Source organism: Eretmochelys imbricata, chromosome 8 (assembly GCF_965152235.1).
Source record: "Eretmochelys imbricata isolate rEreImb1 chromosome 8, rEreImb1.hap1, whole genome shotgun sequence".
NCBI lineage: Eukaryota > Metazoa > Chordata > Testudines > Cheloniidae > Eretmochelys > Eretmochelys imbricata.
In genome coordinates, this window is record NC_135579.1 from 97,772,042 (window position 1) to 97,780,870 (window position 8,829).

Consider the following 8,829-nt stretch of genomic DNA (forward strand, 5'->3'; position numbering starts at 1 on the left):
TAAGTCAACCTAAGTTATGCTACTCAAGCTACGTGAATAACATAGCTGGAATTGACGTAGCTTAGATCAACTTACCCCGGTGTCTTCATTGCACTGTGTTGACGGGAGACACTCTCCCGTCAACTTCCCTTACTCTTTTCAGAAGGCTGGATTACCAGGGGTCGACTGGAGAGCGCTCTGCTGTTGATTTAGCGGGTCTTCACTGGACCCGCTAAATCGATCCCTGCTGCAACAATTCCACCTGCTGGCTGCTGCATCTCCCCATAGTTAAGACCAGCCCAAATACAAAACAAAGTCTGAAAACTATGATATAGTACCTATTTTTGTTGTATTAGGGAACAGCATTTCTGTTCTGATGTGCTAAGGCTGTGTATAAATTAGACACCAAAACCAGATAAAGATTAATATGTGAAGAGTAAAGCTGTCACTCACTCGATCACAGTACAGATGAAATGTCCATTTAGCGGCCGTAATGCATATGTTGTTGTGTGATAAAACAGGCATTTAAAAAAATAAATCATTGCACTATAACAATTAGTTCCTAGAATACTTTTTAAATTGCACCAGTTTTTAAAAGTTAAATTGTTTAATATGATTTTTTTTCTTCTCCTGAAAATTTCAGTATTTATAGTTGTGACATCAAATCAATGAATTAAAAGAGGGTTTATGTACTAGATTAAAGTGTGTTTAATAGTATCATACATCAAATATTGTACATTTTATGAATAAATTACTTCAAAGGCACACTCAGGTACTTTAGACAATATTTAGATTGTTTAAAAATTATTTTACAAACTATTAATATAAATGCAATGATTTCTTAAAAATCGGATTAGATTAAATTAGATTAAAACAGTACTGCCATTTCAAGGCTTTGTCAACACTGGGGAAATTGTTGACAAAAAATCCTACCAATTCAGCAGAGCTGGGGTTAGAACTAGTAGGAGTCCTACCATACGTAAGGCTCCAGCAACCAGACCCATTTTTACCACCATTTGATTAGAACTAAAATGGTGGTTTACAGGTCGAACCACCAGAGCCTTGTCTACATCGGGGCTCCCACTCGTTCCACCACTGGTCCAGCTGAAGTAGTGGGGATTTCTTTGTCAATTCTCCAGTGTAGGCAAGACTGCACATTGTCATCTATCCAAAAGCCACTAAAAATTAGAAACACTAGTTAATTTAGCAGGTGACTAGTAGGAGGGACACAAAGTGGGCACCAGCTAAAGGGGGGCACGTGACCTCCCCACATGACTCATCCCCACCCCCACGTGACCCCTTCATGTGACTCCACCCCACCCCCCACATGACTCGTCCCCACTCCACCCCCAGCCCGGGGGCCCTGCGCACTCCCCGTCCTCTTCCCATCCCACATTACCTGGCGTGGGGGGAGGGGCACTCTGCTCCAGTCCCCTGGCATCTCCCAAGCAGCCTCTGGCCACACAGCCTGCCAAGGCTGGAGGCTGCCTGGGAGAATGCAGCTGCTGACAGCTGCACCAGGCAGTGTGGCCAGAAGAGGAGAGGCTCTGGACCTGCCTCTTCCCTTCCAGCTCTGGCCCTGCCCAGGCACTTTGGGGAGCGTCATGTGACCCTTTGCACACACACCCCCCAGCAACGGGTCGTCATCATATGAGACCAGCACTTGTCACAGTCCCAAAAAGGGTAAGGTTAGTGTTATCCCTATTTAACTGATAGCAACTGTCACAGATATTGCAACTACATACAGCATTTTTGGGGACCACACAGTATTAATTTTGGGAATGTTCTGTCTATCATTGTGGAGTAGGAATTGTGTTCAGCTCTATGGGAGGAGGGTTACCACAACTGCTCCTGGAAATAAAAACAGTTGGAGGTGATCACTACAGTTTCTTAGATTGTAAACAACTCCGAAGTAGTACTACCCTAAGGTGGTTTGCATTTCTGAGCCAAACAGATACCAGAGGCCCAAGGAAACAAAGAAAGGTTTTTGGCATAAAAGGTTGAGTTTAACTAGATTCAGGGATCTTCTTTCTGATCCAACAGACATGACCTTTTGACTAAAAAAGGGACCCAACCCTGGACAAAAGGTTTGAAGGGCATTGGCCTGCCAGATTGCCCATGTGGAAAATGCGTGATTTATGGTATATTTGCTGTGCATGTACATTTGCAGTGTGTATACATTTTCTCTGTATGCTCTTCATCCCTGAATACATACAGTCTGCTTACAAAGACTGTCTGGTCATTTGTAAAGACCACGCCATTGTCCTTGGAAAGAAATAAAGGAGCAGGGGGGCTGGATGTTTGTGTGATATGCTTGGTGAGAATCACAGTAAGGAGCAGGAGGCTGCAGCCTAAAATCTCTAGTCAGAAGGAATTGGGAATAGGACAAGGGTCCCTACCCAGACAGGGGTGAAAGCTAGAGCATTCCTTGAGCAGGCCGAAAAGGTGGGACCAAAAAGGTGCAGATAACCTGAACCTGTGACAGGCAAATTTAAGACACTCAAAAGTTAAGTGACTTGCCCATGGCAAGAAAAAGTCTGGACAGAAGCTGGAATAGAAGACCCCCAGCTCTGTATCTTCCTTAAACATTCCCCAGTAGTATTTGCAACCCTGCTAATGGAACAATGAGCACATGAGCACCAGAAAAGTGAAACTGAGTAGAAACAAAAGTGAGATAGACCGGTTTAAATTGCTGAGTGGAATGTAAAAAGTAAACAATAGCAAACATAAAATTAGCTGATTAAAATTTTTACTTTTTAGAATCTGAGCTTTGTTACTAATATTTAAGGAAATATATTTTTGTGAACTATTTTTAACCTGACAGTGCCATTAAGTCTTAATTTAAATTTTTGTTTATTGACACCTCTGAGCCATCTAGCAATCAGATTGGCCAACTGATTTTGTTTAATATATTTCTTGGTGAACATACAAACTTGTTATTTCACCTTATATTTGCAATCACTGTATATACCCACATTCTGGATTCATAACTACATCTGAATTAGCTTTTATCCTACTGACCCCAAATCAATTGTTAGATCATACAGTACTTAAAGCAAAAACAGGTAGGTGAACATGTGTATTGAGTTCAAAGCAGTTTTGACATGACAACACTAAATCTGCAAAACGGAAAGCCTCTCTAATAGTTACACTGTCATTCATGGACAGAACTGCTATTATGGGATCTGAAAAGCTCTTTGATCTACTTCTTAAAAGAGTTGGTAATGTTCAGTGTAAGTATATCATACTTCTTGTAGAAAAATAAATAAATCATCACCAGACCTCCAATGATAATCTTGCTATGAATTCTGTAATGTAAATTCATTTTTTATTATTCACCAAAAGAAACATTTAAAATTTAGAGCAAATATAAATACTGTACTTTGAAAGAACATTTGCAAAATGAATAATGGTTTCATTTCACGTTTCCATTAAATGTTTCAAGTAAGTCATACAGAAACACTTTCATTATTCTATATTAACTCAAAACACTGAAACATAAAGTGGTGATACTTCTTGAACGCCACGTTAAGACCAGGAAAATGAGAAACACAAATAATGCTGCAAAGTTTAATTGGTGCAGTAAGTGCATTTCTTTTAATACAAGAACTCACAAGCATCATTGGCACAAATCTGACCTAACGAAGTTATCTGATGGGAAATGACCACGTATCCAGGGATGTCGGAGGGATGGGTGTCCCTATCTGCCACTTCATTGAAAAAACAATAATGTATACTTAGCATATACATTAAATGCTTTGCCCTTTTGTGCAGACCCAGAGCTGCACTAGCATCTTGGAGGATACTGGAGCATTAATAAGTAAATAAATAAGACCCAATAGAATGACAGAAATCAACAAGACCCAATAGAAAGACAGAAATCAGTATTTGCTAAGGGTTTGCCTACATTGGCACTTCATCAGCAAAACTTTTGTCGTTCAGGGGTGTTAAAAAAAAATACACACCCCCGAATGAGGAAAGTTTTACTGATGAAAAGCACCGGTGTGAACAGCGCTTTGTCGGCAGGAGCACTTTCCTGCCGACAAAACCACTGCCACTTGATGCGGGGTGAAAGTTTTTTGTTGGCAGGAGAGCTCTTGTGCCAAATTAAATTGTGCCAAATTAAAAACAAATATATTTAATTTGTACCTGACCTAGTACTGAACCCTATAACATAGGTTTAAAGGAGTTGAATCTGCCAATCTAAAATATGGAAATTAGAGAGCCAGGCAGTGTTTAGAGCTAGTTATGTATTAGATTTAGATGAGGGCTTGGTTTGGAGATTGAATCTGGGTCCAGGTTTGGATTGGATACCATTTCCTCTATCTTGGGCTGATATCTCATAAAATCGACACATGTGAACCAGAACTTATAAACATTTACATTTTTATGTATCTATACATTTTTCATACTCTTTTGATCACTGAATTATCTGTCAGGCATACCTACAGCCTAGGTGCATTCCACACAACAGAAAACAACTAAAATTCAATTACTATGTCTAAAAACACTTTCTAAACAATAAAACTTTCCCAACCATCAGAACAGCTTTTATTACAGCATAACTTCCATCTCTTCCCTACTCACTCGAGTAGGCCCCTTCCTGTTTTGAATCCAATCTGGAATCAAAATCTTAGGGGAAGGAAGGTTCATCTAAGAATTCTAAACAAGCACTATAACCACCCAAATTGGAAGGTGGTTGGATTTGAAGTTTCACATTTTGGTCCATCTCTAACAGAAACATTTGAATAAAAGTATACCTAACAATGAAATCCCTGGAAGGCTCAGATTTGTTAAAAAATAATTGTAAAACAAGATAGTTAACTCTAAAATTGAAGGTCTATTAATTCCCATCTGGTACTCGTTTCCAAGCTAGTTAGCATGTTAAAAACAGTCCTTCGGACACAATGCATCATCTGGACCTGTTTATGACCAAAGGATTAGTACACAACTGACAAAACCTGAAATATTGAGGGACCTGATTATTTTTATTGTTGGACACGATCATGAATGGGGGTGATTGGGGGAGCGGTAGATGTGGTCATATCTTGACTTTAGTAAGGCTTTTGATACTGTCTTTCTTGACCTTCTCATAAACAAACTAGGGAAATGCAATCTAGATGGAGCTACTATAATGTGGGTGCATAATTGGTTGGAAAACCGTTCCCAGAGAGTAGTTATCAGTGGTTCACAGTCATGCTGGAAGGGCATAACGAATGGGGTCCCGCAGGGTACGGTTCTGTTCAATATCTTCATCAATGATTTAGATCAGGGGTTCTCAAACTGGGGGTCAAGACCCCTCAGGGGGTCATGAGGTTATTACATGGGGGGTCGCGAGCTGTCAGCCTTCACTCCAAACCCCACTTTGCCTCCAGCATTTATAATGGTGTTAAATATATTTAAAAGTGTTTTTCTTTTATAAGGGGGGGTCACACTTAGAGGCTTGGTATGTGAAAGGGGTCACCAGTACAAAAGTTGGAGAACCACTGATTTAGATAATGGCATAAAGAGTACACTTATAAAGTTTGCGGAGTATACCAAGCTGAGAGGGGTTGCAAGTGCTTTGGAGGATAGGATTAAAATTTAAAATGATCTGGACAAACTGGAGAAATGGTCTGAAGTAAACAGAATGAAACTCAATAAGGACAAATGCAAATCCACTTAGGAAGGAACAATCAGTTGCACACATACAAAATGGGAAATCACTGCCTAGGAAGGAGTACTGCAGAAAGGGATCTGGGGGTCATAGTGGATTACAAACTAAATGCAAAAAAAGCAAACATCATTCTGGAATGTATTAGCAGGTGTATTGTAAGCAAGACATGAGAAGTAATTCTTCCGCCCTACTCCGCACTGATTAGGCCTCAGCTAGAGTACTGTGTCCAGTTCTGGGCACCACATTTCAGGAAAGATGTGAACAAATTGGAGAAAATCCAGAGAAGAGCAACAAAAATGATTAGCTGTAGCTCACGAAAGCTCATGCTCAAATAAATTGGTTAGTCTCTAAGGTGCCACAAGTACTCCTTTTCTTTTTACGAATACAGACTAACACGGCTGTTACTCTGAAAAATGATTAAATGACCTATGAGGGAAGATTGAAAAAATTGGGTTTGTTTAGTCTGGAAAAGAGAAGACTGAGAGGGGACATGATAACTGTTTTCAAGTACATAAAAGGCTGTTACAAGGAGGAGGGAGAAAAATTGCTTTTCTTAACCTCTGAGGATAGGACAAGAAGGAATGGGCTTAAATTACAGTGAGGGCGGTTTAGGTTGGACATTAGGAAAAACTTCCTGTCAGAGTGATTAAGCACTGGAATAAATTGCCTAGGGAGGTTGTATAATCTCCATCATTGGGGATTTTTAAGAGCAGGTTGGACAAACACCTGTCACGGATGGTCTAGATAATACTTAGTTCTGCCTTGAGTGCAGGGGACTGGACTAGATGACCTCTCGAGGTCCCTTGCAGTCCTATGAGTCTATGGTTTAATATAACTGTAGATGTTATAAAACATACCCTTTCCTCCCCATCACCACTGCCCTTGCAGAAGTGACATGCTTCACAACACCACCATGAAATAATAATGTTCACAACCAATAAAGACATCTCAAGCATAGTACTAAAAAGATACTAGTTACAAACCTCCCCTTTAGGATTTAGGTCCAGGGTCTGAGAGAGGCACCTTAGGGGCAAACAGGGGTTTGTTTCACCCCCCCAATTCTGGGGTTTCACAAAAAAACTGAGTCACATAAACAGCATCCCTTACAAGTGGGGCTGCTACCATGCCAGATACAGAGCAAAGAGATGCAGGGATCCCAGGGCTGCGGGTTCAGGGAGGAGCAACATATTAGAAGGCACAAGGAGCACTCTAGAGGGAGCCTAACTGCACTCTAGAGGGCTCTTTCCCTCCTCTCTGGGATCCGAAGGCTGGGTGCTCAGAAAGGGGGAGTGGGGGGCTCGAGCACCCTCAACTGTAGCCGGGGGAGAGAAGAGGTGCCCAGAGCTGGGAAGTCAAGCACCCTCAGCCGCAGGCGGGGGTCCCCGGGGCTGGGGGGCTCGAGCACCCTCAGCCGCAGGCGGGGGAGGGGGGGCCCGGGGCTCGCTGAGGAGTCGTCCCTGACCTCTTCCTCGGTGGGTGGTGGGGGGGTCTCTCCCCTCTGGCTGCCCCAGGTGGAGGGGGGCTCCTGGCTCCGTCGAGTCCCCAGCCCTGGTCCCCGTTCACGACACACTAGGGACCGCGCCGCTCCCGCCAGGTGAGGGGGCTTCCCCCGGTAGCCAGCCCCCGCCCTGGGCGGCCGCCAGGGCCTGACATCGGGCAGCAGGGGCCTGGGGAGCGGGATGCCCGGGCCTTCGGGGTGGAGGGCGCGGGCCGGCTCACTCACCTCGGGAGGCAGCAGGCGCCGCCGGGTCTGCATGGCTGAAGGGATCCCCCGGGCCCCGCTCCGCTCGCCGCCGCTCCTGGGCGGGCCCCGCACACACAGCGAGCGAGCGCTGGAGAGGCCGGCGCCCGCCCTCACGCCAAGCCAGCCCGGGCGAGCTCTCTCCGCGGCCGAGGCCGCCTCGGCGAGCAGCAGCCAGCGCCCCCTGGCCGGCCCCAGACGCAGCGCACGGCACTGCGGCACCGCCGGCGGGGCGGGGGAGCGGGGAGCCTGCCGCACTCGCCAGTCGCGACACGGGGCCAGGGCCGGGGCCGGGGCCGGGGCCTCCACTTCCCTCGTCCCCGAGAGGGGACCCAGCGGGGCACTGCAGGGAGACGGCCACAGGGAGACAACGATACCAGCATCCACATCTCTCACACACACACACACCACACAACATCCACATCTCTCACACACACACATACACACCACACAACTGTCACGGACACAAACCAAGGAGACAGCCCGAATGCCACACAACCACACACAGCTACATGCCAGGGAGACAACTATACCAGCATACACATCTCTCTCTCACACACACCACACAAATATACACATATACCAACATACACCAGGGAGACAGGCCTAATACCACACACCTAGACACAGAACCACACAGAAACACACACACAGCTATACACCAAGGAGACAACTACACATCATACACGCCACACAACTACACACAGACACAGACATACACCAGGGAGACAGCCGTAGTGCCACACACCTGGACAGAGAATCCCACACACAGCTATGTACTAGGGAGACAACTACACATCTCACACACACACATACACATCCCACACAACTACACACATACATGGACATACAAGGGAGACAGCTGTAATGCCACACTCCCAGACACACAACCATACACACAGATATACACCAGAGAGACAACTATGACAACATACACTTCTCACACACATGGAGATACACCAGGGAGACAGCTGTAATGACACCGCTGGACACACAACCACACACAGATTTACACCAGAGAGACAACTATAACAACATACACTTCTCGCACACCGAAACACACAACCACACACCAGGGAGACAACCGTAATTACACACACAGAGGGATATATATACCAGAGAGACAACCATAACTACACACACAGGGACACACACCAGAGAGACAACCATAATGTACACACAAATTTCATTCCATATACACAAAAAGATACATACTCCCAAACCATACATACCAACAAACAGGGACATGCACCCATGCACAAGGAATACACCATAGAGAGAACCATAACTGCACCCACAAATCACACACAGGGATATATACCAGAGGAGACAATCATAACTATATATACAAATCACACATGGGGACACACAATCCCCCACCCATAGGGACAACCATCCATCCAGACGCAAAGAAACACACAAGTATCCACCGAGGATATATAACCATACATAA

At 44.7% G+C, this 8,829-nt stretch overlaps 1 protein-coding gene across 1 annotated transcript in view; it reads right to left on the bottom strand.

Moving 5' to 3' along the window:
• ZFYVE9 (zinc finger FYVE-type containing 9) overlaps positions 1-7,516 on the bottom strand; it is a 91,596-nt gene extending 84,080 nt beyond the window's left edge. Inside the window, exon 1 of the mRNA XM_077824548.1 lies at positions 7,359-7,516. The gene's annotated coding sequence lies outside the window, so the exon portion shown is untranslated. The remainder of the gene's footprint in view (positions 1-7,358) is intronic.
• Positions 7,517-8,829: the final 1,313 nt, after the last annotated feature.